At 42.8% G+C, this 24684-nt stretch overlaps 2 long non-coding RNA genes across 4 annotated transcripts in view; both read left to right on the plus strand.

The window, feature by feature from the left end:
• Positions 1-6121, plus strand: part of LOC113937368 — a 61477-nt gene extending 55356 nt beyond the window's left edge. For all 3 annotated transcript variants that reach the window (XR_003524605.2, XR_003524606.2, XR_003524607.2), the window contains exon 4: positions 5239-6121. This is a non-coding gene — a long non-coding RNA (uncharacterized LOC113937368). The remainder of the gene's footprint in view (positions 1-5238) is intronic.
• Positions 6122-17570: 11449 nt separating this feature from the next.
• On the plus strand, positions 17571-24621 carry LOC113937376. The gene is made up of 3 exons (XR_003524610.1): positions 17571-17687; positions 22602-22726; positions 24192-24621. It is a non-coding gene; the product is annotated as an uncharacterized LOC113937376 (long non-coding RNA).
• Positions 24622-24684: the final 63 nt, after the last annotated feature.

The following is a 24684-nucleotide window of genomic DNA, read 5'->3' on the forward strand; positions in this document are numbered from 1 at the left end:
TGTGTGGGTTTCTGTGGCTCTGGCCGCAGGCGGGTGCTTTGGACACGGTGTCCCATTGACACTCGCTGCCCACATGGGACAAGACTCCCTCCTGGCCACCTTCTCCCTCCTGCAGAGGCAGGAAGCCCCGTGGGGGAGGAGCTGAAATTGCTAAGAATAGCCATGGTCTTTGGGACTTGCTCTTTTCATGGAATCAATGGAATTAGAAATGAGATATTAGCTCTAATCAGTCACATATGTTGGGTTCTCAGCCCCTAGGAAAAGAATTTCGGACTGTAGCTCCGCACCCAGTGGGGAAAATGCATCTACACCTGTGGATGTGGTGGGGCCCCTCTTCTGTCCTCTGGAGGGTCCAGGACAAAAGTACATGCTGTACTAAGTATATGCTGTCAGTCTGTCATCTGGTCCGATATGAAGTGGCCAGACTTCTGACTAAGCATCCCTTATGTGGCTTTTCAACAAGTGTAGAAGAATTTCAAGGCACACATAGATCCAGACGGAGCCAAGAACTGGGGGCTGGAAGAGAATTCCACCCTCTCCTTTGTCTTTTTCGCTTATGTTTCTGAGATGTGGGGGCGTTTGGTAAATTAGGCACACCGTGAAAGGATGGGTTTTTGGTTTGGTTTGGTTTGACTTTTCGTTTTACAAAAATTTAAAATTACGAGAAGAGTCAAATGAGTCCCTCCCTGTGTGCCCATCATATAGATGCGGGTCATGGAGATGGTCAGCAGGTTTTCACCGAGCCTGTGAGTTCCTCAGTAAGGCCCCTGGCTACCTGCATCAGAATCACCCCCAGACCTCTCCATTCGGGACCTCCAGGCAGGCTGGGACACTGCCCTGTGAGCCATCCTCAGTAGTGCTGATTGTCAATCTCCATGAACCTTCCTTCCCGTGCACCTCACAGTAGCTCAGGGATCTGTTCATTTTTCCCCGAGTTCTTTGTATCACCAAGTTCCAGTGAGTGGTCAGAATATTCTGCTTACTATACCATTTTTTTGCATTACACCTTTGAAAAACAAACACAAACAGGGAGAATCAGCCCCTTTTCTTGTTCTGACATAATACTCTTGCATGTGGCTACTAAGTGTCACCCTTGTTCAAACTTAACAGACCTGCAAGTAAAAATAAAACCTCATGTTAAGAGTCTTGCCAACTTTTTAATACTTACGTTTAATTTATGATTCACGTTCAAAGTTGGTTGTATAGCCCTGGGCCTGTGCTTAACTTAGAAATGCCCTCTGTGGATTATCTGTGTATGGGTAATGGGTGTGAATACACACACACACACACACACACACACACACACACACACACACACACCCCACTAGTAGAACTTTTAAATGTTGACATTTAAGTATTCCAAAGAGTGCAAAGAGCAGAGGTAATTTTCTGGAGAGATTCTGAGTCCAAGGTCGCATCTATAGTTGTCTATAGTTGGGAGTCTGCATTTTGTGATTTAAAACAAAAGGAGTTGAGGAAGCAGAGGTGGGTGAAGTGGAAAAGGACAGGGATGGGTGGTCAGGGAACAAAAGGCAGATTAGGTGTTAGCGCGTTCAAATCCCAGTCAGACAGCAGAGTCGTGGCTAGGTAAGAGATTGCAGCCCTTCCCAAAGGCTCCCCCATATCAGTACACGCTTCTCATATGTATCTGCATTCCTCCCCACACCGAGCTCAGGACCACGCAGAGCAGGTGCCTGGGGTTTGAATGAATGCCGCTCCTCAGCTTCGTCTGAAGGGGCCACTGGCACAGTTTCAAGGCTTAGAAAGGCCCAGAAGACCCGCAGTCCTGCCCCAGGGGGCCCACATTTGGCTCTCTCTCTGGGCTTCCACTGCTAGGCCAACATGTTTCACAACTTCAGGAACCACATTCACTTACATAGAATAGGCCGTGAATGGAGCCCCAAGAGCTGTGTACCAGGTAGCCCCGGACACCTTCTGGAAGGACCACAGTGGCCGCTACGAGCACAGCCTCCGGGTTAGCAGATAAGATTCATGTATTTCACATTTGCCCTCCTATTATTCACTCACTCACAAATGCTCCTCTTCTGCAGGTTTATGCTACTTTCCCAGGGATGCCTGGGGGCCGTGTCCCACTCGGGAATTGACCCTCCTCCGCCGCCCCAGTGCCTTTTATCCTCAGCCTTTCTATGCCTGAATATCATAAATGCTGAGAGTATCTGGGATGCTTACAGTTGAAGACATTCACTTTATTGAGGTTCTAACAGAGGCCTTAGAGTTATGGCTCTTGGAGAAAGGAAGGATAAATATGATATTTTGGGCACACACTTTTTCAATTATGGGCAGCTCAAACCCGATATTGCTCCTCATCCATCTCAATCTGAAGGCTGGTGGGGAGGCTGCTCCTAAACATCTTTGCACACTTAATCTCAAACCCCACTCATGCAGCTTCTAAATTTTTTAAGATTAATCAAATCTAAGCCTTGCAAAGTGCACACTCTGATTTATATGAGTTTTGGCAAACAGGCACACCGAATAAAAAGCTTCTTAGTTGGAAATGACAGCGTTAGGGGAACAAGGGCTAGAAAACCATATAAAGGCACCCTGTTTTGATGAGCCGGTGGCAGCTCCCGAAACTCAGTTAAAGGACTCTAAACGTGCTGTTGTATTAAGGTGGGGGCCCCGAGGTAACATGGCAGGAATTGGTGTGTTCTCCTGTCCTTAGATTTATTTTTGAGCTCTAGTCCCCATGAAGGAAAACCCTAGGAAGTCCAGTCTCAGAGGAAAGGACACAAAGCCATGCAAGGATCTTGTTGGAGGAGCTGGAGATAAAGGGTGGGAAGCTGGAATCAACTCTGGCTCAAGAACTCATCTTCTAGAAAGATGCCCAATTGTCCAGGGTCCAGGGAGCAAAGGACTCAGTGAATTTGAACTTGACTGAAGCCATTGCTCTCCAAGAAGATCTGATACAATGAATCAATATGGCAGCAGTCATATAGGATAGTAACATGTAGTTAGGTCTGGCATTAGTTCATGGTTCTAAGTTACTGTTTCGTTAGAAGCATTTCCCAGCAGTTGAGTTAACTTTAATCTCAGCCTTAATCTTTAGCAAACTTAAGCTTGTCCCATAAGAGCACTGAAAGTTGAAGCCTTTTGGCTGACTGTGCCCTGTTCCCCTTCCAGGGGAGGGGCACTGACAGAGTCAGGCTGGCTGGCTAAGTGGGCTGGGCTCAGGGCAGAGTGCCAGCCCACGAGGGAAGTATTCAGTAGGAAACAGGCAGGAGCCCAGCCACACAAGTTGGACCATCCGATGGGAGATGGGGGGTAGCTATGACTTGTCAGGCTCATCACCAAGTACACCGGATATGGTGCAGATGTGTAGGAACAAGATAGGTTCCAGACCTAGCAGACAAAGGTCTTAGCCCTCGGAAAAACATTGGTCTTTGTCAGGCTGGACTGAAAACTGGGTGGGGCTGGGCCCTGCAGCTACCTAAGGAGGAAGAATTCTTCCTAAGACATATATCAAAGGAGCAGTACCCTCTATGAAAACAGAAGAGAGTTTAAAACTAGCACCTAGAAAATAATGATTTAAAATAAACATTTGATGGGTGCCTGGGTGGCTCAGTCGGTTAAGCATCTGCCTTCAGCTTAGGTCATGATATTAGGTTCCTGGAATCGAGCCCCGTGTCAGGCTCCCTGCTCAGAGGGGAGTCTGCTTCTCCCCTCCTGCTCCCCCTGCTTGTGCTCTCTCTCAAATAAATAAAATCTTTTTAAAAAATAAATAAAATTAAATAAACATTTGAATAATACCTGTTATGTGTTATTCTACATTTTCTTTTAGGGTCTTTTGTAATAACATGCCTATATTCTTTCAACCTGTCACATGCACTGAAACTTTTCCCAGAGAGACAGTGAAATATCAGAGTAACATGTGCACCTCCTTACATAGTGAGCAGCAAGAATTCAGAGCACAGTTTAACCTTGCGTGCCAGGTGTCTGACTTGCCTTTGCAGAGTTCATGCTCTCTGAGAAATAAAGTTAACATGCAGGAAACGATAAGGACCCATATAAGCCAGATGGTGAATGCCATAGGGATTCAAAGAAATGACTGATACATGAGGTTCACAGTCATGGGGAAAAGACATACAGGAGCCAAGAACAGGTAGGATACAATTGCAAGGAAAGAGTGAGGGGAGCAACCGTTAGGCACAGAGCACTCATGGGCTGGTGCATGGCTGCAGCACCCTGATGAAGTACACAAGTATTCTCCCCCTTTATAGGCGAGGAAACTGGGCACAGCCAGTTCCTGCTTTAACCCTACCATCCCTGACTCTTGTAAGCTACCAATAGGGTGACCACAGTGCGATACGATGGCAGGATCCAGCTCATCCGTGCTTCGTTTAGTTTTGTTTTAATTATTAGCGTCACTTGTTCTTAGGTACCTTGAGCCATCCTGGAGGAAATATTTGAAACTGGTACCCACTAGGAGCATTGCTTCTTCCCTGGCATGTCTGGGGATTTGGGCTGGTGGGCTATAGCGCTGCCCGCCGTCCTGCACTGGACTTCGCATTCCAGAATTGGAATTGGCTCCGCATCCAGGGGCTGTTTCCCTGAGCACCCTCCATGAGGAAAGGCTTCAAAGTACCTCTGCTCTTTGACTAGAAGACATGAAACTTCAATTACCATACTTAACAATTCCCTTCACATAAGTAGATCAGATATTTAAAGAAGTTCAGTTTCTTGAATTTTATTGTGTGTTTACTATGAGCAAGGTATGGTAGGTGCCGTAAGGCAGGCAGTGATGAATAAGAAAAGGACTTAGAGGTAAGCAGAGTACATGGAAATAACTGTAACACGAAGCCAAACAAACAGCAGAGCGTCAGACCTGGAAGAACTGGCTTTGATTCCGGTCTTCACTACTACAGGACTTACAGGTTGTGTGACTTTAGGTTAAGTCACTTAACTGCACGGAACTCAATTTACTAATTTGTTCAATAGGAAGAATAAGACTTTGTCTTACAGGATCGTCCTGATGATTAAATTCAGTATTTTGAGGCACATTAAAGGTACAATATTCATTATTATGCAAATTTTAATAATATATTAATTACCATACAAATATTAATTATTATATTTCAAATATATCAATGTTGTAATAGAAATGGTACGTGTTAAAAGGAGAATGGGAGCTATCTAGTGGGAGTATCTGTTCATTTTGGTTGTGAATGATGCACCTTCGTGTTTAGTCCTCTTCTAATAATTTCTCACTTTCTCTTTTAGGATATGGGGACTCCATGGTTGAGCATCACCTTCTTACGGACAATTAAAAATAAGCCCTCAGAAGGAAAGGCAGGGAGCAGAGGTGAAGAGAGTGGAAAGTTGCCATTGGTCAAATGATGGGCTGTGTTTATTTTCAATCACAAAACTATACACCCATGCTCACCCAGTGTCTGTCCACATCCAGGTACTAGTCTGGGAATGTTCTAAATAAGGCAAAGCTTGGAAGTATACCTGCTCTTTGGGGAAAACGAACCCTCAAGTATTATTCCTAATTATTTTTGTCCTTTAGTCATGCCTGGTCTTCCAAATACAGGATCAGACATTTACCCACGTCTCGCTCTCCTCTTATAAATATTCATTCATTTTTTTTCTTTCAATAAATATTGAGAGCTTACTATGTGCTAAGCACCATACTGGGCACTAAACCTTCCGACATGGGTAAGACCCAGGCCCTGACCTTACACCATTGATAGTGCCGGGGAAGATGCAAATGGGCCATTTCAAAATGATGTGTTAAGTATTCCCCAAAATGAAATAAGGTGCTCTGGAGCCTCGCCTCCTCTGAGAAAGGTTTCCTTCCTTGCCCTTAGGCTGCATTACGCACTCTTTCTAAAGCAAGTCTCCAGAGCACCTTATTTTCTCAATTAAGATTTATTGAAAGAAAAAAATGAATGAATAAATGTTTCTAAGAAACAGGTTGTGAATGGTCTTACAGGTTTTGTACCATTTGGGGTTATTCAAAAACCAACTGATGTGTGAGCCCATTTTGTAAGAGCAGTTTTATTTTTTTTATTTTTATTTTTTTTAAAGATTTTATTTATTTATTTGGCAGAGAGAGACACAATGAGAGAGGGAACACAAGCAGGGGGAGTGGGAGAGCGAGAAGCAAGCTCCCCACTGAGGAGGGAGCCCCACGTGGGGCTCGATCCCAGGACCCTGGGATCATGACCTGAGCCGAAGGCAGACGCTTAACGACTGAACCACCAAGGCACCACAGTAAGAGCAGTTTTAAAAATGAAACACAATAAATAAATAAATAAATAAATAAATAAATAAAAACGAAACACCATAATCTTGGAATTGTCAGTGAACAGGACAACACGGACCTAGAGGAAATTTCTTTTCAGGCATTCAGGACAAGCAGAAGATTTGTCATTATAATGCCTACTGTTGATCAGAACCCTTCGATGTTTATTTTATTTATTTTTTACAATAACCCCCCCCCATAGACCAGTCTTATCATCATCTCTATCTTATAGGGGTAGGGCCCAGCCATAGAGTGGCATTTATATGCTCCTTTAGGGTAACGACTTGTTAAATCAGATAATGAAAGGAAATAAAGAAGCAGTACTTGGCAACCGAAAGTTGAGTTTTTGTCGAATTAAGTTCCAAAATGGTCCCAATTTTTGCTTCATTCAGATATCTAGGCTTCTATTGGATTCTACTTCATACTTACTAAAATAAAGAAGATTCTAATCCTAGTTTCCGGGTGAATGTGGATAGTGTAATACGAAAAGTTAGTACAAACATCATAAAACATTAAGTGGAATGTTTATAGTGGGTTTAGAGGTTGATCATTCAGTTTAAGGAGACTGGTTGGAATTTGGAACTGTTAAAATGACCAGAAGATATTCTCCCAGAACCAATTATTCTGTGGCTATCCATTTTTGGAACTTTCAACAAATTCAACTCAATAAACATTTATCACACACCTACTATGTGGCAGGTGCTGTGACAGATACTGAAGATGCAAAGATGGAAAAGCATCTGTTTCTGCCATTGTCAGAAGTTGCTCTGATCCGAAGCCATGTGGATGGGCTCTAAGGAAGCCCAGAGGATGGAAGGAATAATGCTGCTTGGTGCAGGGCTCACAGGAAGGCTTTCTCCTCGAGGCAACCATTGAATCGGACCTTGAAAGTTTCATAGGCCCTCGCTGGACTAAAAGAAAGGACACTCTTTTTTCTTTTTTTAAGATTTTATTTATTTATTTGAGAGAGAGAAAGGGCACGAGCCGGGAGGGGGGGAGGGGCAGAGGCAGAGGGAAAAGCAGGCTCCCCACGGGAGCCCGACGTGGGACTCGATCCCAAGACCCTGGGATCATGACCTGAGCTGAAGGCAGATGCTTAACCAACTGAGCCACCCAGGTGCCCCTCAACTCTATTTTTAACTTGATTTTTAAAAAAATCTTGCTCTATATGTTATTAGTCTTTTAAATGTGAACCTATGCTTATGTAAGTAAATGTTTAGCTTTGTTGCTTAATAAAAGTTCTACTTTTGTGGGGAAAAAAAGGCCTATTTTAGAAAAGTGTGTTGCATTCTCTCTGACTGAGTTGCCCAAGCTGAAGGGGATTCAGGGGGGTCTGGATACTGAGGCTGCAGCAGGTGGCACCTTTGTTAGTACCTTGGCGGAAAGGGAACGTCACTTTTGGAATACCGACTCATATTCATAGAACAATGGCAGACATCATCGTACCAAAATGGAAAATCCGATGCACCGACTTTATTTCCAGGGTGAATTTTGAGTATATGGAACCCTTGCCAGCTGTGGAGAAATGGAAAGCGCATTGAACTTGGAGGCAGAGGATTGGGTTCCCTGTGTCTGCCACTTATTTGCTGTGTGATCTTGTGCAAACCATTTAACTTCTCTGAGCTCAGTGTTCTCATTGATAAAATCATGAGGACCAGAGAAAGGTCCGTGGAAAGTCTTCATTTTCTAGGAGCGTGGTGTCAGATCTTCCAGAGAGGTTGTGGATAGGATTAATAAAATCCTGTATTTGACCATGACTAGACCAGGGCCTGGAGCAAAGTGGCCACTCCAAAGCTGCTTGCTCCTTTCTTCATTGTTACTCCGAGCAGAGCACTGACAAGCCTGCAGTACGTGGGGTCCCGCCGATCAGAAACAACATGACCAATGGCCTCTACCCTAGCACAGCCACCATTTTCCTGCTGCTTGGTTGGTAGAAGAAGGTATGAAGCATTAATGCTAGCTGAGCAGGTAGAATCCAAGTCTCTCAGGACTTTAAGTGCTTGGGGAGCAACTGAGTCTGTTCCTTATTTGGGTATCAAAATAAAATCTCCAGGGGTGCCCAGGTGGCTCAGTCGGTTCAGCGTCTGCCTTCGGCTCAGGTCATGATCCCAGGCTCCTGGGATAGAGTCTCTCGTGGGGCTCCCTGCTCGGCGGGGAGTCTGCTTCTCCCTCTGCCACCGCCCCCTGCCTGTGCTCTCTCTCTCTGCTCTCTTTCTCTCTTTATCAAATAGGTGAAATCTTTGAAAAAAATAAAATAAAATCTCCAAAGTAGATAGAGATCTAGCGTAAAACTGAAATGCTCAAATGGTTCACACGATCCGTGTCTGAGAATCAGAAAAGTCAGTTTCATCGGACATCCTTAGAAAAGGAGGCAGGAGCAAGGATGGGCCTGGTTTGGAGAGTGTCAACATGCAGATGGGGCGTGGAGGGGGGACAGGATGTAGAGAAGGATGCCCCGACATTCCTTCAATGGCTGCAAACTGCTTTGTAAGGGAGGATTCCCCACTCGGGATCAATAAGCAGTTCTCAGCTGATATTCTTTAAAGCACATAAAAGTGTGGAAGCAATCATACGGCGGGGGAGTTTCCATGGGGCCCCAGGCAGGCTGAGGTAGAAGAATGAAAGCTGCCTTAGAGGGCTCAGGAGAGGGAGGAAGGGAAACAGCTGTGAACATCTCTCGAAGGAGGAAACCTGTAATATTCACACACAGGGTGAGAAAGAAGGAAAAGGAACAGGGACATAGGGCAGCCGGAAATAGCACATTTCCACTGATTTCACTTTTGAAAGCATAATGGTCTTGTTAAAAAAAAAAAAAATTGGGGAATGGTGCACTGGAGGGTTTGTTTTTAACCAATGAGTCAACAAGTCGGGCTTTAACTTTAAAAACTGTAATTCCATCTTTACTGTTTGTTGGAGGTCTCATCAACATGGGCTTGAGAGGGAGCACTCAAAGTTTAACACTGTATCCACTGAATTTAACTTGAAGATGGAAATATGGTTTACACTGCTGCTCGTTTTGTGTGGGCTGGAGGACTGCTGGTCTATAACCTGGTCTATAAACATCTATAACCAAGATGATAGGAACACATACTGGGATATTAAAAGAAATGTGGACAAGAGGGAGGCAGATAACACCTATTGTGCTGAGCATCCACTAAATCTTTCTGAGTCTTTTCCTCATCTGATAAATGAGGACCCATCGCCGGCTGTTGTGAAAATAAGATTCGGTAACTGTAGGAGTAGATACTGAGCAGATAAATGGTGCACTTTCTCTGGCAGACCTGCAGGTACCGCTGTGTTTTCTTAGGAAACATTTGTTACCTGCCATGTAGAAATGTGCTTCATGTCATCTAAGGCAAATGGGGCGCTGGTGATTGAATCTAAGTTTTCTCTTCTTCCAACCTCAAGGGACAAGAGTTAAGTTAGGAGAATGGATATTTCGTGTTTCTTGCTGTGTCACAGAGTTGTTGGTTGGGGGGAGTTTGCGGGGGGGCGGGGAGAATGATGGCTATTTTGATGTCTCTATTAATCATACACTAGACCCTTGCCAGGCAGCCGAAACAACTACATTTTCTGGCGTCATTTATATACTGCTGGCCTATGGAGAAGGAGCTTTGAGAGGGTCCCAAAGGAAAGCCAACAGCAAGTGTCCACTTCTCTCGGATACCATGCTGGGCACTTTCAAATGCAATATTCCTTCAGCTCCTCGACCTACCCTAGGAAGGAATATGTCCACTGTAGGAAGGGAAAGACTGCAACTGAGAGAGATTGACGTGCCTGCACACTTATTACACTCAGTGTTTGGACTCTGACTACAGAGAAGCATTGAGCCTGAGATCCTTGTGAGCTGGGGGCAGGGGAGGGACAGAAGAGTAAGCACCGATTCTGTCAATATTGATTCAAAATCCTCATTGCTTCTCCTATGGACATCACTCTAGTGCGGTCAGAAAATCTCTGGAAGTTTCTGACACACACGGAACCTTTCCAGCCACCCCTAGCACATCCCCAGGGCTCTGTCTCATGAGGTAAGCCACAGTCCCTCTGCGTGCCAGGGCAGACAGCTCTGGGTCAAAGGGACTATTTCAGAATTAACTTCATTTCATGGGTGAGTTTCATTTCATTGACAAATAGTCCTGCCCAGGTTGGCCATGAGGGCGTCTCTAGGGAGGGACCACGTTGTGGGACGATTTATAGGGATCTTATTACTCTGTGTAATATTGCTCTTTTTACAGTGATAAAAGAAACTGCAACTTCTTAAATACCCACTGGCTATGGACTGCATTTTATACATATCATCTCATTTAATTCACACAATGACTCTATGTAGTAAATATCATCACTTATTTTATAGACAAAAAGGCTCAAGGAGGCTAAGAGGCTTGCTTGAAGGTCACAGTAAGTGGCAGAGTGGTAATGCACAATGCCATCTTTTTAATGCTGAAGAGTGTGGTCTTTCCACCTCACTGTAATGTGACTCCCTATAATAATAAATAATAAATGAAGAAATAATAATAAATAAAATAAATAAATAATGACCTTGAAATGGGGCCTTGTGCCTGGGCTCTGGGAGTTCAAGTCTGCTGTTCTCCTAAATGAAGTTCTTCCTCTGTGAAGTTAACTTGCATTCTCTAAACCTCTATATCGAGATAAATTGGGGGATCAGAGATACCAAAGATGATCTCTGTTCCTTCCAAGGCATCTTCCAAGTTGCCAGTCCTGAAACCCAGGGTACTCCTGGGAATTTAGCTTTGAATCATCACTCACCCTCCATCCTGGATGCTACCAAGGTGTTGATTCTTTCTTCCTAATGTTTCCTGTAGTCACTGCTGGTCATCGCACCCCATTTCACCACTCTCTTGTGTTATTTCAGTAGTTTCCAAACTGCTCCTTGCATGTAGGCTCTTCCTGTGCTCAGTCCTGCTGCTAGATCGACCTTCCCCAAAACATCATTTTGTAAATGTCAATCCTCATTCAGAATCATTCCATTTATGTGACGCAGCCTTTTAGGCCGATGTTGGAGAAGAACAGTTAATGACATGATATGGAAAAAATGTTCACGGTATGTTGTTAAATGAAAAAGAATGCTTACAAAATACAGCAAATGTTAATACGGGTGATCTGTGCATGGTAGAATTATGGATAAGTTTATCATCTTTTTGCTTATCTAGAGTTCTTAACTTTTTTGCAATAAATGATAGTCTCATAACAAGACAAAAAAGTAGAAGCTACTGTAAAAAATCAGAAAAAATGCACCCAGGGTAGTATAAAATAGAACAATGATAAAATTGCATTTTTTACAATTCAATGGGCAAAAAGAGTTGAAGTTATACTAGCCAGTGTCGGCCAGGGTGAAGACAGGGGCATCCTTGCACACTGTGGGTGAGAATGGAAACTGGTACAAACTTAGTTGGAGACAATGTGTGTAGGATTCATCACCGTGAAAATTTGCATCAGCTTGAATCCAAGAATTCAATTTCAGGAATCCATGGTGTAAAAAGATGGTTCTCAAAGTCTGATCTAATCCAACTGCATCAGCTTCACATTAGAACTTGTTAAAAATGCCAGTTCTCAGGCCCTACACCTGACCTACTAAATCAAACTCTGGGAGCAGGATCCGGGAATCCATGTTTTAACCAGGGGATTCTGAAGCACATTTAGTGTTTGAGAATCACTGCTCTAGAAATACCATCAGGTAGTACCTCTGTGTGAACAAGAGCTGCAATGATACATGTTACTACCTTATGTATAATGTCAAAAGTTATAAACAATCTATGTACTCAAGAGTGAAATTGCTAAATAGGTCAAACCAGCCTATCAACTATGTACAGTTAAAGAGAAAAAGTATTAGCAGGGAAAAATTGTTAGGACACGAGGTTTAGTAAAAATGAACAATTTGCAAAAATATCTGTAATATTATTAACCATGGTCAAAGCATACTTGAAATACTCATGTTTTAACTTTTCAAATAATAAATTCATTTATTACTTATGTAAAAAAAAAAAATCCTCCCATCAGCTCCTATAAGATAGAACTCAGACTTCTTAGCCTGGCAACAGGGATCCTTAAGGATCTGCTTCAAACCTGATTCTCCAACTCAGTGCCTCTCACCTAGTATATCTGTAAGGAAACTTTTTCTATCAAACAATTCTGAGAATGGCTTAATACTTAAGTCTTAATTCTACTTTGTAGTTGAGGAAACTGAGAAATTTCTTTTTGGCAAAAATAATTCCCAAAAGTTGAGTGACTGTTTGCCAGCCCACAGTCACACGGGCAGCGCTGGAACCCGGGCCAGTTTGCTGTGTTCCGAGTGCTTGGTCTGCTCCCTATGCTGGAAACCACAAATATGTTATGTTACATGGCAAATGAAACTTTGCAGATGGAATTAAAATCACTAAATTGAATTTAGGGGGATTATCCCAGATTCCCTGAGTGGGCCCAATGAAATGACATGGGCCCTTAAGAGTGAAAGAGGAAGAAGAGGAGTATAAAAAAAAAAAAAAATGAGGCAAGGCAAAGAGATACTGCAGAGATTCAAATCACAAGGAGGACTCAGCCTGCCATGACTGGTTTTGAAGAGGGAATAAGGAAGCCATGAGCCACGGTAGGCAAGTGGCCTCTCAGCTGACAGTGAGGGAAGAAGGACCTTAATCCTACAACCATGAGGAACTGAATTCTGCCAACAACTGGAAGGAACAAGGAGGCAGATTCCCCCCTAGAGACTCCAGAAAGCAGTGCGGCCCTGCAGACACCTTGACTTGAGCTGGGGGAGGTCCATACCAGACTTCTACAGAAATGTGAAGTAATGGGTGTGTGTCATTTTGTTTTAAGCTGCTACATTTGTGGTAATTTGTTATGGTGGCATATTAGCTTGCTAGCACCGCCGTGACGAAGTACCACAAATTGGGTGGCCGGAACATCAGCAATGTCTTCTGTCACAGCCTTGTCCAAGAGCAAGACGCCAGCAGGTTTGGTCCCTTCTGAGGGCTGGGAGTGAAGGATCTGGTCCAGGTCCCTCTCCTTGGCCTGCAGACAACTGTCTTCTCCCTACGTCTTCACATTTTTTGCCCCTCCACATATGTCTCTGGGTCCAGATTTCCCCTTTCTGTAAGGACACCACTCATATTGGATTAGAACCCACCTTAATGACTTCGTTTTAACTTGATTACCTTGGTAAACACCCTATCTCCAATAAGATCACACTCTGAGATACTTGGGGTTAGGGAACTCACTAAATATATGTATATATATTTGTATTTATTATACATAATATATATTATATTTATTAATATATTAATAAATTATAAATATATTAATATGTGGGTTATAAATATATGTATTAATATATGATAAACATATACTAAATAAATATACATTATATATAAATTATATTATATATAATATATACAATTTATGTATGTATAAAATATATATAATTATGTATATACAGGAAAAAATATATATATATACACACATAAAACCACATCAACTGAAAGGACCTAAAAGCAATAACATCACTGTAGCAATGAGCACACCTAGCACCCAGATCTTGATTTCTAAATATCATTTCCCCCTAAAAAAAGTCAGGGCTCTTTGAAAAAATAACTGCTTCTGACTCTGACTCTGGTGCAGGGCAAACACAAGTGAGCCTGGGGAATTGTGCTGTGCCAGAAAGAAAGGAAATACTTAAAGATTAATGAGGTCATGTCAAAAGGACACAGGATCCTGCTTGAAGTGGTTCCCCCTGGCCAAGTGAGGGATAATTTGAACATCAAAAAGAAAATGACAGTAATGGATTATAATCCATTGAAGTTTTTTTTTTAAAGTCCATGAGTCCATAATCATACTAAAAAAAAAAAGGACTTTTAAGAAAAAGAGTTCTGTCTAATAAATGTAGAAGGAGTGAGAGAAAATCACTATATTTCGAGCCCTAATGTGATAATTGATTCAAGCAAGGATCGTAAAGATGCTAGCTACTGAGGAAAAGGTTTTTGGGACAGCAAGAGGTTCACACAACATCAGCATGATATCTCATAAATTATTTATTAACTATATAGGGGGAGTTACCTTCTTAACAAATTGAATGATTTGGTGTTTACTACTTTAAGTAAGTGATAAGACTTAGCGTCCCCAACAGTGGAACAATCTGACATTATTTGAGACTTTTGATCATGAGTTCGACCTGGTATGAGGTAAGAGTATGGATTATTTTTGTCAAAAAGGATTTAATTTGCATGTAACCATGAGGGACAACTATATAAATTCAGAATGTGGCACATTCTATAGACGTTTGTCTGGGCTCTTCAAAAAAGGTCCGTGTTATAAAAAAAAGAACAACTGAGAAGTCAGGGGACCATTCTAGATTAAAAGAAACTAATGAAAATACCACATGCAATATGCAACCTTCCCTGGATTCTCAGTTTTTTTAAAAAATGCTTGGGGAACAGTTGGGGATATTTTAGTGGGAAATGTCTATTAGATAATATTATGAAATGCGTTGCTAATTTTTTCTTAAGTGTGATAATGATGTTGTGATTACATTTGAGAATGTCCTTATTCCTAGAAGGCACATGCTGAAGTTATTTGGTTCAGTGCCATGGTATCTGCAAGTTATTTAACATAGTTCAGGAAAATGTGGTAGAGTGGAGTCTGCTCTTACCAGTTCCTGAGAGCAGATAAATATTCAGGAATTTTGCAAGCCATTTGTTAAACCATTGGTTTAAAATTAGCCTGCAATGAGCCATGGTGGGGCTTTTTAGATTATAGAAACTGGTGAATACTACCAGTGAGGGCTTTCCCCCACCAGAGATCCAGTTTATCTCAGCACACCCCTGTCCACAGACTCGTGTGTTAATAATGGTGAAATGCCTCAAAGTGTACCTTGTATTCAGAATGGTATTCTTTCCACCTTTGGAAAGATTTAAAATATTCAAAATAAAAAGTTGGGAAAAACAGAAAAGAAAAAGTCCTTCCTTCCTGGGAATCCTGAAAACCAGAGAGGGAAGAATATGGGAGAGAGAGTGAGACAGAGAGAGAGAGAGATAGAGACATAGAGACAGAGACAGAGAGATGAGAGAAACAGAGACAGAGACACAGGGAGACAGAGCCACAGAGAGAAAGATAGAGGAGAGAGACATGGACACGGAGAGAGAACTTGGAAATCTACCAGGTGAAGCTCTGACAGGAGTTGGTGACTCCAGGTGTGCTGACTGGGAACCTCTGCACCATCTGCTTCTCCTCAGTGTGTGAGTTCTCTTTCCTGCCTTCCCTCTGGGCCTGGAACCGGGCTGCTGTGTTGATGGCTTGCTTGGGTTTACAGGACCCTATAGGAAGCTCCTAATTCTAACTCCTTGGGATGAAAAGGTCTAAGGCAGCCTGTAGCTTGTGCGGTAACTAAGACAACTGTGGGTGGCTCTTGGGGCCTCTCTTCATTTTCCTTTCTTTTCCGTGTGTCTTTCCATCAATGATTCCCTGTTCCTCCCCTGTACTCTCTGTGCTAACACTTTCCTTCAGGAGTGCCCTCCCGACACCTCCCCCTAGCTCAGCCAACCCACCCTTCTAGAAGACGCTCAAGACCCACCTCCTCTACATGCCTTATCACACCCCATGGCACTGATGTCTGTATTATTCCCTGTCATATTCCGTTCCAGGACTGTTGTGTGGCTAATTTTTAAACTGACCCGTAAACTCTCAGAGAGCAGGGACTAGATTCGATATATACTTGCTATGTAAAAACACTCCTTTCTAGGGGCGCCCAGGAAGCTCAGTCAGTTAAGCATCTGCCTTCAGCTTAGGTCAAGATCTCAGGGTCCTGGGATGGAGCCCCATGTCAGGCTCCTTGCTCAGCGGGGAACCTGCTTCTCCCTCTCCTTCTGCCCCTCCCCAATGCTCATGCTCTCTCTCTCTCTGTCTCTCTCTCTGTCTCAAATAAATAAATAAAATCTTAAAAAAAATCAAAACTAAAAACACTCCTTTCAAGTAGAGCTTAGCATAAAACATCTATTGGACTAAATTGAATTTCTTTCCTCTCATCTCTTCTCAAATCCCTTTTTTCCTTTCTCCATTGTTCTCTCTCCTTCTCTTCCTCCCATTTCATTGGCTGGATTTGTCTCAGGCCTGCCCTTGCTCTCTCTAGCTTATTTGTTTCCCCTTCTTGTCTCCCTCCACTTGGCCCACCAAGGCTGAAGGTGTGGCTGGCCCCTGGCTCTAGGCCTCTTTTCAGCGGGGGGACTTCCCCCTGCTCAAGGAACTTTCACACACCTCATTCCCTAGCAAGAAGAAAAGCTGCCTCCATGAACCGTGCATGCGTTATACACTGTCCTCATTCAGGCCATCCATCCCCAAAGATTCCTGCGGCACAAAGGAAGCGGTGTCGGGGCCGCACAAAACCCAGACATCTGCATCACACATTTTTTTTCTCTCCCATCCCCTCTCCACCCACCACCATCCCCCTTGAATTCTCTGGACTGGGACTTGCGGTAAAATCTCACACGTTTTCTCAATCTATATGCAAACCAGGTAGGATTGACAGCTGAGGAAAGCTGCACATTGCCTGGGCTCAAAGTTATCTGTTCTCCCTCTGAGGGAAAATCTTTGAGCTCCGTGGCAGTGCCTCGAAGCCATGGCCCTTGTCCTAGACCCTGCCCCGGCCCAGGCAAGCGCCTGACCCCTGCTAATGTGTGGGGCCTTCAGCAGCAGAGAGTCGGGGGGAGGTAACCAGAGCCCCCCGCATGCCAGTGATTCATGTTCTCTGAAGGGATCAGAGTGTTATTAGAAACCTCGCCTGCCAAATGCAGGGCAAATGTAACCAATTTATTAATGCTGAAAAACCAATGTGTGAAATTGGACCAAGAGGAGAGGGGCGCCAGTCCCTCTCCCCACTTCCTGCTCTCTGGCAGTGGCTGAGGGAGGCTGGTGGACAAAGGATTCTGTCTTCTGCAGGAGGACGTTGCTGCACTAATCACACATGATGGTGACAACAAATACTCCTGGCCAAAGCTTCAAAGGGCTGGGAGATAATTTTATCCACCATCCTGGGCTTGGCTGTGATGCTCAGCCTGCTGTTCACAGGTTGTGAGCGCATTGGGCAGGAAGGTGGGGAGCTTGGTCTTGCTCTGTCCCAGCTCTGCTTCTCACTGTGTGGACCAGTGGAGAATGAAGGAAGAAGAACGCTCTGCCATTGCGTTCACAATGTCTGTCAACGTGAATGGTCTTAACGTTTCGTGGGTGGTTGTGTTTCTCCCCATGGAGAAGGTTCCTTCAGAGCAGGGTGTATTTTTATATGCCTCATTGTCATTGACTCCCCTCTGAACAGGTGATTGACTTAAAGAAGACATTAGCAGCCACCATTTGTTAAAGGATTATCGTCCAGCATGTCATGATTATACATTATCTCATTCAATCTCCACGTGAATAGGCTCATGATGTAAGTATTGTTATTTTCAATTTTCAGTTGAGGAAACTGAGCTCAGAGAGTGAATGAACTTGCCCAAGCATATAGATTTAAGTGACTAGGATTCGAGCCTATGTCTGTTTAACCATACTCTTCCCCACCTAAATCAAAGGAGTAGAAATCCCATGAAATCCTTGGGTAGATAATCTGGTAGGATTGTCAGGAAGCAAACACAGGGAATTTTCTTGCTAAGGCTACCTTGGGAAGTCTTGCATTTCAGATTACCAATTTTCAGAGAATTGGTTTTACATAAAAACAATGGACACACGTTTCACCAGAGCATAAATAAATCTTTATGGTGATTCACAGAAACTTTAGAAACTTCTAAGATGTCAGGCTTTTTTGGGTTGGCATCATTATCACTGTAAAAGGCTATGGGGTAGAAGAGGAGATCTGGTTATTTTAGCTTCCTAGCTATCTAGATTCTGGAAGAATGTCATTTACTTGTTACCATATGTCACAAAACACAAAACACAAAAATGTGTTACCATATGTCATGTCTCAACACTAAAGGCAAGGTGGTATCTATCAAGGAAGTCTGATCAGTAAATCTTGAATGAGTATCTTCTTTTTTTTAAAGATTTTATTTATTTATTTGAGAGCAGAAGTGGGGGGGAAGGGCAAAAGGAGATGGGGAGGCAGACTCCCCGCTGAGCAGGGAGCCTGATGTGGGACTGGATCCCAGGACCCTGAGATCATGGCCTGAGCCAAAGGCAGACGCTTAACCAACTGAGCCACCCAGGCGCCCAAATGAGTATCTTCTTAATAGCTCTTTTATGAAGGTCTAACACTTGTTAACTGAAGATAGCCTCTTTAGTTGATTATGGACATGATTATTTGAAGACGCTGATGGAGTCCTCATGCCAGAATGCTACGGAATTCACAAGTTCATTTCTTCTGAAAACAAGCTTCCTGCATTACAGTGTCATGTTCTGTTTGGCATGATAAAGTACCTGAAGGGCAGAGCTGCCTTCCATTTCTGGGGGCTTTCTCTCCTCCTCCCTTTTCCATGATGGTTTAACGAGGGCTGAGGCTGCTGTGAGCCATAAGGCAGGAGTAGCTGTCTCTCCATTTGGAGGGGAGGAGGGTCAATTCCAGCATCACTAAGGTTTAGGAGGAAAGTTCAGTCTTCACTTAGAATTAAAATCCAGCTTGATTCCTCTTGTGCATTTTGTGCACAACATGTACAAAAAGAACATCCCTGTTTCTTCCTTCCATTCCTATAAGCTGTAACTCCCCCAAAACTTCTTATGGGAATAAATCACCCTCACTAAAAAAAAACAATCTGTAAGCCAACAAAGTTATGTTTATGTATTTTAAAATGTTTTAACATCTGAAAAAAGTAAAAACGCCTTTTTTTTTTTATCCCTACGACACGGCAACAATGAAAGACCCCCAAGGACTTGAAAATTGGGTTGCCCTCTGAAAGTTGAGTTGGTAAAATTCACACTCAATGGCATCAATTAGCCATCTAGTTTAAGAATAAAGACAACTCCAAAAATAATAATGGAAGTAATAATTAAATACAAAGGGTTGAGTATGTAAGTGTCAATCCATCCAAAATTTGAGATAGGAATTCTCCCAAGGAGATGTGGCTGAAATGTAGGTGTAATTTAGTAAGAGGAAATGCAATGAAGTATATTCCATTCTATCTGGAGAAAGACTGTAAACATAGGTTGGTCTTAAAGGATAAAAAGGAAATCTGAAAGGGCGTGGATCTTAATCTTTGAGAGGTCAAAAAGCTATCTCTAAATGGCTTGGAGCATGTGGTTTTCTTGGGAGAAGTTTTTCTATTGTGCAAAGTCTGGCAGGTACTTGATCGGCCAAGCCTGGCCCACAGGCAAGTTTGCTTGGCCCACCTTATATTGACTCATAGTATTTTTTTAAGTTGTCAACTAATTTCACAGAGAAGGCAGGTTTCTAGTTTTGATTGAAAAATTGGGAAGACCTTGATTAATAGTGCTGGCAACAATAGGCTGGAGGTATAAGGGAGCAGCTGTTCCTTTAGAAAGATGTGTACTCTTCAGTTGGCCACAATCCCCACTCATCTCTATTATCACCTGCTTCCTGACCTGTTTACTCTTTGTCTCTGTTACACTCTTTTGAGCCTCTGTTGGGTTTTGAGCTTATGACCCCCTAGTGGGTAAGCTTGCCTTCAGCTACTTGAGTTGAAATTAACTTCTTAAGACCCTGAACTCTCCTTGTTCTGATTCCATGCTCAGCATGCAACCTTCTGAGAATTTGGCTTCCCATGTAATTTGCCTATAAGGAAAGAATGCATTGATGTTCTGCCTTGAGCATCTTGCTCTATATGAGGAGGTGCATAGAGTAAATGCAAAAAGGCTTTGGCTTTGGAGTCAGATGGGTCTGGTTCCAATTCCAGCACTGACACTTACTAGATAAGGTCACCATGAGGCCTCCTGGCACCCTGCCAGTTATCTTCTCCTGGAGATGTTGCCCTGGGTCACCTTGGGCCACATACCAGAATATTCAAACTGCAAAAACATTTTTATGGGCAAAATTGATGCCCCTGAGTCACAAATTACAGCAGCCCCAAATCCAGCCAACTGGCAAACAAACTTAAGTTTCTCTAAAGGTAGTAGACAATCTAAAAGAATAGAAAGCTACTGATCAGAAACACAAATTCTGTGGTACTACCTGTGCTAGAGAGGCAGAGGTGGCTAGAATGTGGATTTTGAACTTAGGAGACTTATATTCAAGTTCTAGTTTTTTTCCATTATTAACCACGTGAACTTAAGAAAGTCATGCACTGCTCTGAGTCCCCACAAGAAAAGTTTTCTCCCTGCCTAACAGAAACTTGGTGAGGATTAAATGAAATAAGGTGGGGGAGATACTAGGTAAACTGTACAATGTACAGAATAGTGAAGGTCAAAATTTTCATAATCCCCAGTGAACCCCAGAGTGGAAATAGTAGAAGAACTCAAGAAGTCCATCCCAGGAATTTCTAGCCCTCCAGAGTAGCATTCACCACCAAAAGATGAGTGCCAGGCTCAGAACACCCATAACTATCAAATTGTGGAATGTACATCAAATCAGACTCTGGTTCGTGAAGGAGAACAGTAATACCCAGCGATGATAAGAGTGAGAGCATAAACTCGAACAAAGAAGGCATTTGGCAGTACCTATTGCAATTTTAAATGTGCATAGCTGGTGACACAGCAATTCCCTTCTAGGAATTTATCCTGCAGAAACACTTGTACAGTGAGCAGGAATATCTACTTGCTCAAGAATGTTCAAGGAAACATTACTTGTAATATAAAAGTAATATACGGATGATACTACATTGCATATTCCTGCTGTGACTACTATGTACCCATTAATAAGAATGAAGCTGACAGGGTGTGGGGGGAGGAGGGGGCCTGGGGGGCTCAGTCGGTTAAGCGTCTGCCTTCAGCTCAGGTCATGATCCCAGGTCCTGGGATCGAGTCCTATATCAGGCTGCCTGCTCAGCGGGGCGTCTGCTTCTCTGTCTCCCTCAGCTGCTCTGTGTGCTCTCTCTTGCTCTTAAATAAATAAATAAATAAATAAATAAATAAATAAATAAAATCTTAAAAAAAAGAATGAAGTTGATACAAATATACTGAAATGGAATAGGTGTCTATAATGTGTGTACTGGGGTGAAAAAAAGCAAGCTTCAGTACAATTTAAGCAGTGTGACCATATGTTTAAAAAATAACCTAGGCGCATGTAAGTACCTGGGAAAAATTCTAAACACATACAGATCTAATTTTTAATGTTGCTTTCCACTGGGGACTGGGAATAAAGTGTAATAAAAGCATTCGTTTTTACTTTGTGTGCTTTCATATTACTTGACTATTTTCCAACGATCATGCATTACTTGTGTAATTTAAAAACTGCAATTAAAAATCAAAATGGAAAACTGAAGCCAATATTTCAGTTAGGAAAAATAAAATATAATTAAAGGGCTAAAGCTGAGGGGAGGAGCAGGGCCAAGGAACAGAAGCAGGCGGCCCCGAGCCCAGAGAACCACAAGCCTGCCATCTCCCAGTCATTGCTCCTGCACAGCTGATCACGGGCACTTCAGGACCCCAGGGTCTTGGACTGGTGGCGCTCTGGTGGCAGAGTCCCTGTCAGATGCATGTCACTCCTGCTGCAGCACTGAGGGCAGTTGTTCTATTTCTGGAATGGAGGGTCATGACCCTTGCCTTCAAAATGAAGAGTCGTGCCCGTGGGGCAGGGCACCGAGGATTCTGAGAGAGGCCATCCTGCTGTCAGCGACTGTCCCTGCACTTGGACTTCTGTGCTTATTACCCTATTAACTCCTCATTGCTTTGACCTTGGATGTGACCACAGATTCTGCTCCTGCCTCTGCCCCAGTCTTGGGTCTTCTGTCGTGGTTACCTATTGCCCAATTCTGGCTGGTTCCATGACCCGGGTTTTCTTCAGGGGCTGGGTTTGGGAATTTTCTTCACACTTGTTTCCAGCACCTAATCCTCTCCTGGCCCTACATTTAACTCTATCATCCTGACTCAGCATTGACCCAGCCAGCGAAGAGGCCAAACAACTGCAAACACAAAAAGCTATGAGACATGAAAACTCAGGAAAACTACATATATGGCACCCTGGGACACCTGCTATCTGGGAAGAAGTTGTCCTACACTTTACACGTGGTTCTTAATGAGATGACCGGGAAGTCAACAGGAAGGGCTGTTGAGTCTCAGTGCTGTTGTTTCTACAGACCCCAATGCTTTAGGGGCAACTTGCCTAAGGTGGGATGCATTCTGTAAGGGATGACCACGTGGAGGGGGACTGAAGGCTGCCCGCTTGAGCCAGTCTATCCCTCTTAGCTTACACTGACCTTACACCTAAGGATGTTCTTTATTTCTTTTTTATTTCATGTTACAGAGAAAAACGTGGGAAGATTCCAGAGGCGAACATAACTTTCTTTCAAACCATAGAGCATGAATCAAAACTGTGGCTCCAACACAGTTAGGGACCTTTCTTCTCAGACTTCTTGGCAAGCCGACTAGGTGAGATTTGCACATTGACAAGGGGGATGGTTGGTGAGATACGGCTTTTCCCAAGGCTGGAATTGAAACCCAAGCTCAATTAAGTTAAGAAATCCTCAATTAAGACTGTCTGGCCTTCTTTGCCCTGCCAGCTTTTAGGGGCTGAGACAGGGTCTCCTTAGGATCCCGAACAGAAGCATTTTGTAATAAAATTCCTTATACATTTTCACTTCTTCATGACTCTTAAAATAATTCTTTAGCATGAAAGGTAATTTTCCCTTTTGAATCCCAGGTCTGGATTTCCTGCCAAGAAAACAGACGTTCAACACACAGTGCACTAAGAAACCATAAAGGAAATTAGTATGTTACATTTGAGAACTTTAAAACATTTATATGGCCAAAAATTTTTTTTTCCACAGCTAAAGTCCAAATACAAATAATAAATTGGTAAAAAAAAATCAATTAAAATAAACATCACAGATAAAGCGTTAATTTTCTTAATTCAAAGAGCTTTTCCAAATTAGAGAGAGAGAGAGAGAGAGAGAGAGAAGAAAAGACGGAAGGAAGGAAAGAAGGGAGGAAAGAAGATAGGTAATATTTGATATTGGAAAGAAAATACCAAAGTAAGAAAATTTGTATCCTGTTGGTAGAATTTAAATTAGTGCAAACTTTTTGGACTGCAATTTGGCAATAGGTTTCAAAATTTTTAAACGTCGTTTGAACCACTCCTAAGAATTTATCCTAGAGCTTTACTTATAAAAGTAGCCTCAGATTGAGAAATAATACTTAAAAACCTGAAAATAACCCAAATATTCGACAAGATGAGCTTCATTAAATAAAATTATATTTTATTACCACAATGGAATACCATTTGGCCAACACATTTATTCCAGTAAATGTCTATGTGTTAAGCTGGAAATATTTTCTCATATAAGTGAAGAAAGTAAGACACAGGACACCATGTTTAATATTAGTTTACTTATAAATACAATGTATATAGTGATGTATGCAAAAGCAATTCAAGTTCAACAAGAAAGCATTAAGAGTTTGGCAGAGAGATCCTTTGGGAGGTCGTATGAGACGTCTCAACTTTTCTTTTTGTACATTTTGCCATCACCTTTTTCTGTGTGGCTACATTCCTCATATTTAAAGAAAATAAGTTGAAAAGTCCACAGCACAGGGCGCTATGTGGTTTGATGAGTGGAGGTGGTGAGTGCCATGGGATGTAGGTGATGCATGTGGTAAGCAGGTAAGGCAAGGGGAATGTCAAGGAAGACTTGCTGGATGGAAGGATGAGAAGCTGATCGATAAAGGGTCAGAATGCTCTGGGTAAAAGAAATTGTATTTGCAAGGGAATGGAGGTAAGATATGTTTAGGGAATTACAAAACTAAACAAAACAAGGATCGTTGGAGTGCAGGGTGATTAAAAGACAAAAAAAAAGCTGGCTAAGTAGAGGCTGAATCACTTATTGTCTTAGGACTTCAGTTTTTTCTAGACGCACCAAAGCATTCTAAGTGAGCGACCTGTTAAAACCTATGAACCCATACGTTGGTTTCACCATGAGTTGGAGTAATAGCAGGGATAGTCGTGGGACTTCAGAAGAGATGACAGGAGCTGGGACTGCAAAAGGTGGAAGTTGCAAACAAGATCATCAGCCGGGAATCCAGCAGGACCAAGGGTCGCTCGACGGTGACACCAGTCAGACACTGGGCATGTGGCAGGAGCCACTGCAATGGGCACCGGGCACAGTAGTACAATCTCGAGCCCTACAACAACCCGGAGTACACTGGCTGTGAGTGCATGGTGGTCAGTTTGATGTGTCAATTTGGCTACACTACAGTCCTTGGGTATGCCACCGAACACTAATGAAGGTGTGGCTATGAATAGATTTTGTAAATGTGAGTGAAGTCTACAGTCTTACCCAATAAATCACTAAGTGCAATTTTTTGTTTGGTTGCATGAATCCTCCTCAAATGTC

Source organism: Zalophus californianus, chromosome 4 (assembly GCF_009762305.2).
Source record: "Zalophus californianus isolate mZalCal1 chromosome 4, mZalCal1.pri.v2, whole genome shotgun sequence".
Taxonomy (NCBI): Eukaryota; Metazoa; Chordata; class Mammalia; order Carnivora; family Otariidae; genus Zalophus; species Zalophus californianus.